An 8,884-nucleotide genomic window follows, 5' to 3' on the forward strand; every position below is an offset into this window, starting at 1 on the left:
AAATTTCGTTTGCAATATGTGCCCCAAAAAGCTGTCAAAGGACAGTCCCTGGCTGATTTCTTAGCTCAACATCCCTCCCCATATTGTTTTGGGGGCAACGACGTCGAAATTGGCATAGTGGAAACACGTGATAATTATTGGACAATGTATTTTGATGGCTCTAGTACCTCGACCTCGGCCGGCGTTGGAATTGTCATCCAGTCCCCTGATCACTACTGATTGTATTTTCTCTTAAATTGGATTTCAACTGTACAAATAATTAGGCCAAATATGAAGCCCTTATCATCGACCTTAATGTCCTTCACGACTTGAGGGCAGCCTGCGTGCTCGTCCTTGTGATTCAAAACTTGTGATTAACCAACTTAATGGGATTTTTCGTTGCAAGAGTTGTATTCTGGCGCCCTATCATATGGTTGACAGCTATTTAGTCGAATTGTTTGTAGGCATTAGGTTCAAGCACATCTCATGATTTTGAAATACCGACGTAGACGAGTTGACTCAAATAGCCTCTGAAGCATAACTCATGGGGGGGCGAACTAGGTCAGGTCACACTAGTAGTGCGACGACCATACCTGACCTTGGTTAATCAACAAGTTCTCTAACATGACCACATAATCCGTACACGAGTTATGTCCCTACCTTCGTTGTTGGAATGAGAGGATTCTATAGATATCTGCATAGTCGAGACATTACTAAACGACTGGAGAAGATTAATTATGTAGTATCTCGATAATCTTAGTGGCAAACACGACCATAAGACGAGGGTACATGCCACGAATTACGTAATGTATCAAAATGAACTATATTGAAAACGTGAACATAGTCTGTTGTTATTGTGCCTCGATCCGGAAGAAGCCGACCAAGCTATTACAGAAATACACAAAGGAATATGTGGGGTTCATCAATCCGGATGCAAAACATGATGGTTGCTCTATCGACTGGCCAAGCATGTTAAAAGATTGCATTAAATACGTACAAGGTTGTGTACAATGTCAAATCCATGGACCCATACAAAGGGTCTCAACCGACTTACTTCACTTAGTTACCAAGCCATGGTCGTTCAGAGGATGGGCCATGGATGTAATCGACATGATTGCGATGTCTTCCGGAGCAGCAAAGCATGCATGGATACTCGTAGCAACTGACTACTTCACCAAGTGGGTCGAAGCGAAATAATACACCGAGTTATCATCTAAAGAAGTTTGCAATTTTCTAGAAGAAAACATTGTGATGAGATTCGGCATACCAGAAACAATTATAATGGACAGCGACACGATTTTTACAGCCGACAGGTTTAAAGAATACGCGGTGAGTTTGAAAATTCGGCTCGATCAGTCCACGCCGTATTATCCACAAGCAAACGGACATGCTAAAGCAAGTAATAAAGTTTTAATCGGTATTCTTGAGAAAATGATAAAAGAAAAGCCTGCCATGTGGTATTTGAAGTTAAATGAGGCATTATGGGCATATCGAACTTCACTTCGATCAACAACAGGGATGACCCCATATGCGCTAACTTATGGACATGACGCAATGTTACCAGTCCAGCTAAGTATAAACTCGTTACGAGTATTTGAACAAAGCAGTTTGTTCAGTGTCGATTATAGTCAGGTCATGAGGCAAGATTTGGAAGATCTGGAGGACGCTCGGCTCGATGCCTATAACTTACTAGTGGCGCAAAAAAAGATTGCCGAATAAGCTTAGAATTGACTGGTTTGGCAAAATGGATTCGGTGAAGGTGAATGAGTATAGCAAACCGTGTTGCCAGTAGGGATTAAAGATCCTAGATTTGGGAAATGGTAGCCAAATTGGGAAGGACCATTCGTTGTCCGCAAAGTTCTCGGCAAAAGGGCATATTACCTCAATGATCGAACTGGTTTAGTTCATAAATTACTGATCAATAGGAAATTCTTAAAGAAATATTATTTGGTCACTTGGGAGATGCAAGAATAAAGAATTTATTTCATTGATTTTCAAAGGGCATACATATAGAATTACAAATAAAAATCCACAAGGTTACAAGCCAGCATACAAAATCCTAAGGAGTCGAAGGAATAAAAGCTTCAAGAGCGACTTTCAGTTCTAACCACTTCACTTCGCCCATTATAACCTCGGTCTGGCATGTTCTTTTGTCAAGCTTTAGTTGCTCTATCCGTTTCGCGCCAGCCGCGTACTCTGTCAGTTAAGGTTCGTTCGACTCGAAATCCTTCTCAAGTTCAGAAGCAATGGCCGACCTTTAACGTTGAAGTTTGGTGATTTGACGATCAAGGTCAGCCAATCTTTCCTTCTTTGCCTTTATTGCCTCGAGCTCTGGTCAGATAGCTTCATGAATGAACATTGCGGCCTTGAGGTCGTCTTTTGCCTGAATAGCCTCCTCAAAAATAGTGAAATATTTTCGAGTTCTTTCCAGGACATAAAAAAAGATTATTTGTTAGTCGGGAAATCCAGCTAAAATGAAATGAGACATTACTAAAGGAAATTGTGATACCTCTTCTTCCAAGACGATCATCGGAGTCTTATTTGGATTTGGGGGATGGTTTTTTTTTTTTACCATGGTTGTCGCCTTCTCCAAAGCAGTAGCTGCTAAGACGACATCATGAGCAATGGCCAACCCCGGAGTTGCAAGACACTCGACCGTTGAGGTGACAATTGGTTCAACTTCAACGTCTTGCGTGGTGGGTTGAACCTCAATCGCCTGGCTTGTCGAAGGGTTTTACGGTACTTTTGTCGAGACTTTGACGACAAGATAAGGGAAAAAGAAACTAGGATTGGTTGCTTCTATGGTTTGACTTGAAATGACGTAAATCTCCTGCTCTCCCTTATTTGCCTTTTTCTTGAGGCACTTTTTAGGCCAAGCAATGTTGCCAGTTGTCCCGACCTTCGGGCGAGGCTATTTGCTCGATGCAATCGACACAGCAGTGGCCGCTACTGGAGTTGCAGTGGTGATCTTTTTAGCTAAGAGGGCATAATAGTTGTAGCTTTCTTTGGGGGAAGAGCAAGTTTCTGTTGGAAATATGCCCTGAAAGTCAATCTTTGGAAGAAACCTTTCAGGACAATGTAATGATGTATATATGACTCTTATACGTCGGAAGGCAAAGATACTAATTAGGACTATCTCAATGAACGAAATATGTCCTAAATAATGAATCCATGGACAATGGATTGATGGAAGAAGTAATATAATGATGATTAGACTACAGAGACCTTCTTCTCATAACCATTATGTCCAAAAAGGTTCCTGGTCATAGGATTGTCGGAGGGATACTGACAATGCATAGACCGGTACATACTATGTCTGCTTCAAATGGAAGGATGGAAAGTCTCATCCCATTCGTGTAGTGACACTAAGACAAGTATGTAGGTGCTCATTAAGAGAATGAGTTCACTGAACACAATCGAACGAGAGTACTTGCATGGAGGTCTACTCACATGTCAAGCAAGTAACTCTGAAGGTTGGAATAATGTAAGTAATCCTTTGACTTGAGACATCATAGATGTCTAATGGTTAGGTCCTTGATCTTTGATCATGTCAAATGACATTCCATTGGAGTGTCCACGGCATTGTTGGGGTTAAGGTATCTAAACATGTAGGCATGTGAATGATCAACAAGGAATCTCTGATCCTCGTTATGAGAGGAAGAATACTCTGAGATATGATTCGGGAATCTTTGGCCGAAGTCTCGAGCGTAATAAAGGAAAACGTTCCTATGCGACTCAATTGAATCATATAAGAAAGCATAATCACATTAGGGGTTTGACATAGTATATCCATACCCTAGTGATGTGATTGAGAGTATTGTTTTAGAGAAGGATCGAATTACATTGTAATTCCAACTGAATAGGTTCTCCGAATGAACTTCTACATTAGCTTGGGTAGCCATGATATATGTTTAGATGTCACTCATGGCTTGTGAGTTCTTCTAGATGATTAAATGTAGTCATCAAAGAAGAAGGTGAATTAAAAGTAAGTTTTAATTCACTAAGTGGATGGATTAAATATAATCAATTGGATTGGTGCCAATCACCTCACTGCCTTGCTAATTAGAACCTAAAAGATTGTTCACCAATACACTCTTGTAGTGAGTAACTAATGGATGATGGAAATAATTAATTGGATTAATTAAGTGTTGTGATTAATTTAGAAAGTCTAAAGGAATCATAAAAGCGATAAAAGATCGTTTTGGGCTTAAAGAAATGTTCGGGTTTAATTGGGCCCATTGGGCCTAAACCCATTGGGCTTTTATTCAAGCATTTGATGACTTGAAATAATAAAAGCCCAAGGCCCAAACAACACTAAGAAGGCCGGCCAAAGAGAGGGAGAGAGAAGGTCAATTGTTGACTTGTTTCTTTATGTTATAAAAGGAACTTTATAATGAAAGTTTCATAAGGGTTTTTTTTTTTGTGTGTTCAAAACAACAAAAGAGAAAAGAAAATAACTCTCTCTAACACTCAAAGGGCCGGCCACCATAGGGGGATTTTAGCTAATCATTTTATCACCCCTTTGGTTATTCCTTCATCCTTCTCACTACACTAGTGGGTGAGGATCTTTAGAGGTTTTCAATTTTGGAAACTTGAAGAGAACCTAGGAGCACTCATTCTCAACAAAGTGGAAAAGGCAAGGAGGGAGGCTAGGCTCAAGGAGTTCAAGGAGCAAAGAGCTTGGAGGTGGTCCATCCTTGGTCTAAGATCTAGATCAAGAGGTATAAAACTACTCCTAAACTTTGTTCTTCAATAAATTGTTTTTGATGCATCATAAATAAACCTATGAATCTTGAAGGGGATTTTCATGACTAGAGCTTTAATATTAATTGATGACATGCTTCCGTTGTTTTCGTATATAAATTTTGAATTGTATATGCATGCTAGTCAATAGAAATCCCACATAAATCTCATATTTTCCTTTCAAGTGGTATCAGAGCCAAAGGTTTATATTTGATGTGTCCTTTTGGATTTTATGCATATGGGTATTAATTTTATGTTTGACATATTAGTTCTTCATTCAAAGTATGTTTATCTTTTGTTTTTCAAATGTTGAAAAATTGTGAATCAATAGTTGAAAAAGATATGTATGCAAAAGGTGTTTTGGATGCATGAATGAAGAGTGAGTTTAGAACAAATTTTGGGGTTTTGAATCATAGGGAGGGCACGGCAAAAGGGGATTTTTTGGCTATGTGTTTGTGTTTTGTTTTGAACCTCACACACACACTTTGAAGCTAGAAAAATGTGTTCTTGAAGTTCTTGGTTATGTTCTTGGTGTTCATGGTTTTGTTTTTTGAAAATAGTTTTATTTAAGTTCATAAATTGTTTTATGGATTTGGATGATATTCTTATCATCAATATTTATTACAAAAGGTTTTTTCAATCCTAGACTTCTTTAGGATATTTTAAAACTTTTTCCCTAATTTCCTTAAAGCAAAATCAAGTGCAAGCATAATTTGAATTCTTTTTCTTCTTTATGTTGAAATAATGCAAGGTGGGTAAGACCTACCCACCTCCCCCTTCATATGGCCGGCCAAACTCAATGGATTTCCCACTTGAGGATCCTTTTGTAATCATGAAAAGTTTGGTTTTACTTTTAGTATTTATGGTTTGACCCCTAACTTTTTCATATTTGCATTTAGACCCCTACTATTTAAAAATTGAAATGTTTGATTTTAATTTTGTTTAATGTTTAAACTCATCATTTAATTATGCCCATATGCACTAAATCTAATTGATTATGTTGCATTCCCTTTAATCATTTAATGTGATTAAGTAATTAGAAAATGGGTGACTATGGACTTATGCCTTAAACGATAATTGAGCTACGAGAATAAGGCGCTAAACTCAAATTGTTTGAACCTTGGGAATGTGTTTTATTTTCTATTTCAATTGGACCTTATCATGTTTGACATTAATCTATCTCTCCCTCTTAGTATGTGTAATTTGTAGGAATTTGTACAAATCGGTTTGTAATTCTTATTACTTCTTAATCTCTTTTAGTTAGTTGATTCCCTCTAGTACTAGACTAGAGTTTCTTTAACTATTGGTAAGGAGACATATTTAAAAGAGGGTTTTGACATGAGATAAAAAAAAAAAATAAATAAATAAAATAAAAAAATTAAATGGGTCCAACACCCTAATTAGCAATGAATCATTGTCTTTCATTTCTAATGGCTCAATCAAAAATGTTTTAATTGAATTGAAAGCACGTAATTAAATTGACACAACCTCCCCGAGATCTTATTCAACAATGTTGGCTCGTTGTTGAATTAACCAATAAGTCCATGGTCATCCAAGAGCCTAAGATGACTATAAAGTCCAATTTCAAGGGAATGCAAAAACCGTAGTAGTAGTAGTTACTTCCAATATTTGAAAAATTCGTTTTTGATATTGATTTGTTTTTTCTCAAAATAAATAGTGGGAGTATCATACGCTACTAAACTAGAATGAATACAATTAGTAGTTATATGTATCTCCAATATTTTGAAAAATGTTTTGATATTGATTTGTTTTATGAAAACGAATAGTGGGGATATTGTATGCTACTAATTTCATTAAACTTTGGACTAGTAGTTATAATAGGACACAATTTATTTGAATGTGTTTAAATAAATAAAATTGATGAGACCTTAAAATCCCTCAATCAAATACAATATTAAGTTGAAAGCGTAAGAGTGCTTTGAACACTTTTTTCGTGGCCTTCCACCATGGTAGGCTCCAATCGTTTATGACTTGTACACCGCCTTCACCCTATCATGGGGGAGTGCAAAGTGCATGCTTATACTCAGGAGGAATCTATTTAAAGACATTTGATGTGGTGAAAATAGGCAATGAGTGTAACCAACATCGTATCATCGTGAGGTTATACTTGGACCCCTATCTAAATCGGCATGGTGGGTAAGAACTTAACTAAGAAGAAATGGTGCCAACATCGTATCATCGTGAGGCATTATTCTCTAGAGGCCAATAAGATAGGTAATCACAAGAGGTTGTTGTGAATGGGTAAGTATACCCTCTCATTATTATTTTTGCTAGCCGACATCGTATCATCGTGAGGTGGGCTTGGTAATAGTGAGCCTCCTATAACCTGCTAGGAGCTTTCTTTGAAATCTCCCGGATTCCATCTTGAGGGATATGGAATTTGCCAAAAATGGTGGGTGGTGTCATTCGGTTCAAAGACCCGAATCGTGTGACTTAATCAACAATCAAACTAATTTATTTTATTGTTTATGTATTTAGATATGGTTGGAAGCACACTCGCGAAAATACTCGACAAACATTGCCTAGAGGGGCACAATTTCCCATCATGGTATCGTAATGTCAAGATTCTCCTAACATTGGAGAAGATTGTTTACGTACTAGACAAAGCTCCACCTCACATACCTCTTGGCCCTTCGGCCACTGAGGATGAACGTGCTAAGTTTGACAAGCACATTGAGGATGACACACAAGCCAAGTGCTATCTGTTGGCTTCCATGAATGAGGAGCTACAGAGACAGCATGAGGGCATGGACAGTGCATTTTCCATAATACTCCATCTTACGGAGTTATATGGTGAAGGGACGCGCAACCGTCGCTTTAGCACTGTCTGTGAACTTGTGAAGACCAAGATGGTCAAGGGGGCTCCAGTGCATCTACATGCACTGAAGATGATAGGATTCATTGAACAACTGGAGAACCTAGGTACTCCACTTGACGGGGAATTGGCCCAGGACTTTATATTGGCTTCTCTTTCTGATTTATTCTCACAGTTCGTAATGAACTACAATATGAATAAAATGGATAGTACTCTCTCTGAGTTACTAAACATGTTAGTAACTGCTGAGAAAACTATGATGAAAGAGAACGTTGTAGGGACTTCTGCAGTAGCCTACAACAAGCCATCCTCTTCCAAGTCTAAGCCGTAAGGCAAAGGCAAAGGGAAGGAGAAGAAGTCACCCACTCTTAAGCCGAAAGGGGGAGTGAAGAAAAAGAAGGCAATGGAGCCCAAGGGGGCTTGCCACCACTGTGGAAAGGAGGGGCATTGGAAGAGGAATTGCAGGTTATACCTTGCAACTCTTAAGGACAAGCCACAAGGTATGGTTTATGTTCTTATCTTCAATTCTAATTATTAGATCTTCTAAATATTTATATTTGATATAAAGTGCTAATCACTTGTATAATTGTATATAGGTGGAGGAGCTAAGTAGAAGAGGAACAAGCAAAGAAAAGAGTGGAGAAGGGTTCGGTCACCATGTTTTTGCTTACTACTTGGGAAGTTTGTTTAGGCATTTAAAGATTGTCTTTAAACTTTCTTATTGTGTTAAGAACTTATTATGTGGCTTCATATGATGGAAGACCACTATTAATGCCTAAATGTTTGAAGGTACTTAAATAAGTCTCTAAATGTTTAGAGCTAATTCCTTTTAAGTTAAACATTGTGAATGTTTGTGTTATCATATTAATGTAATGTGATGAATGCCTTCTAATAAATAAAATATTTCCTTAAAGTAATGTTATGAATTGAATATTGTCTTGTTGTATCCTAGATGAGATACATGATTATAATGATATTAGAAATAAGAAAAACGTTTCTTATATATGGTTATCACTTAAACCACAATAATCAAGATCACTCTTGATTCAATTAGTAGTTTTGAACAATTAATTGGACATTCTTAAAATTGTTTTAAAATGTCAAGTGTGTTAGTGATTAAACCAAAAATGAAGTGTCTAAATCAATAAAATGTTTAAAGATTTTAGTCACTTAATAACAAGACATCAACTTAGTAAAAAGTGAAACAAATGAGCTTGAAAGGTTTTAAAGCTACTACACAATGTCCTCAACCCGTATACTCCACGTTTATACATTTTTTGAATGTATGAAATGATTTCTCATTAAAGTCATGAGAAATAGTGGGAG

The 8,884-nt window shown here is 37.4% G+C and overlaps 1 pseudogene; it reads left to right on the top strand.

Annotated features, from left to right (window-relative positions):
* The first annotated feature begins 7,226 nt into the window (after positions 1-7,226).
* LOC148690180 (uncharacterized) lies at positions 7,227-8,171 on the top strand (annotated as a pseudogene).
* Positions 8,172-8,884: the final 713 nt, after the last annotated feature.

Source organism: Pyrus communis, chromosome 16, assembly GCF_041283825.1.
Source record: "Pyrus communis isolate YQ-2024b chromosome 16, ASM4128382v1, whole genome shotgun sequence".
Lineage (NCBI taxonomy): Eukaryota > Viridiplantae > Streptophyta > Magnoliopsida > Rosales > Rosaceae > Pyrus > Pyrus communis.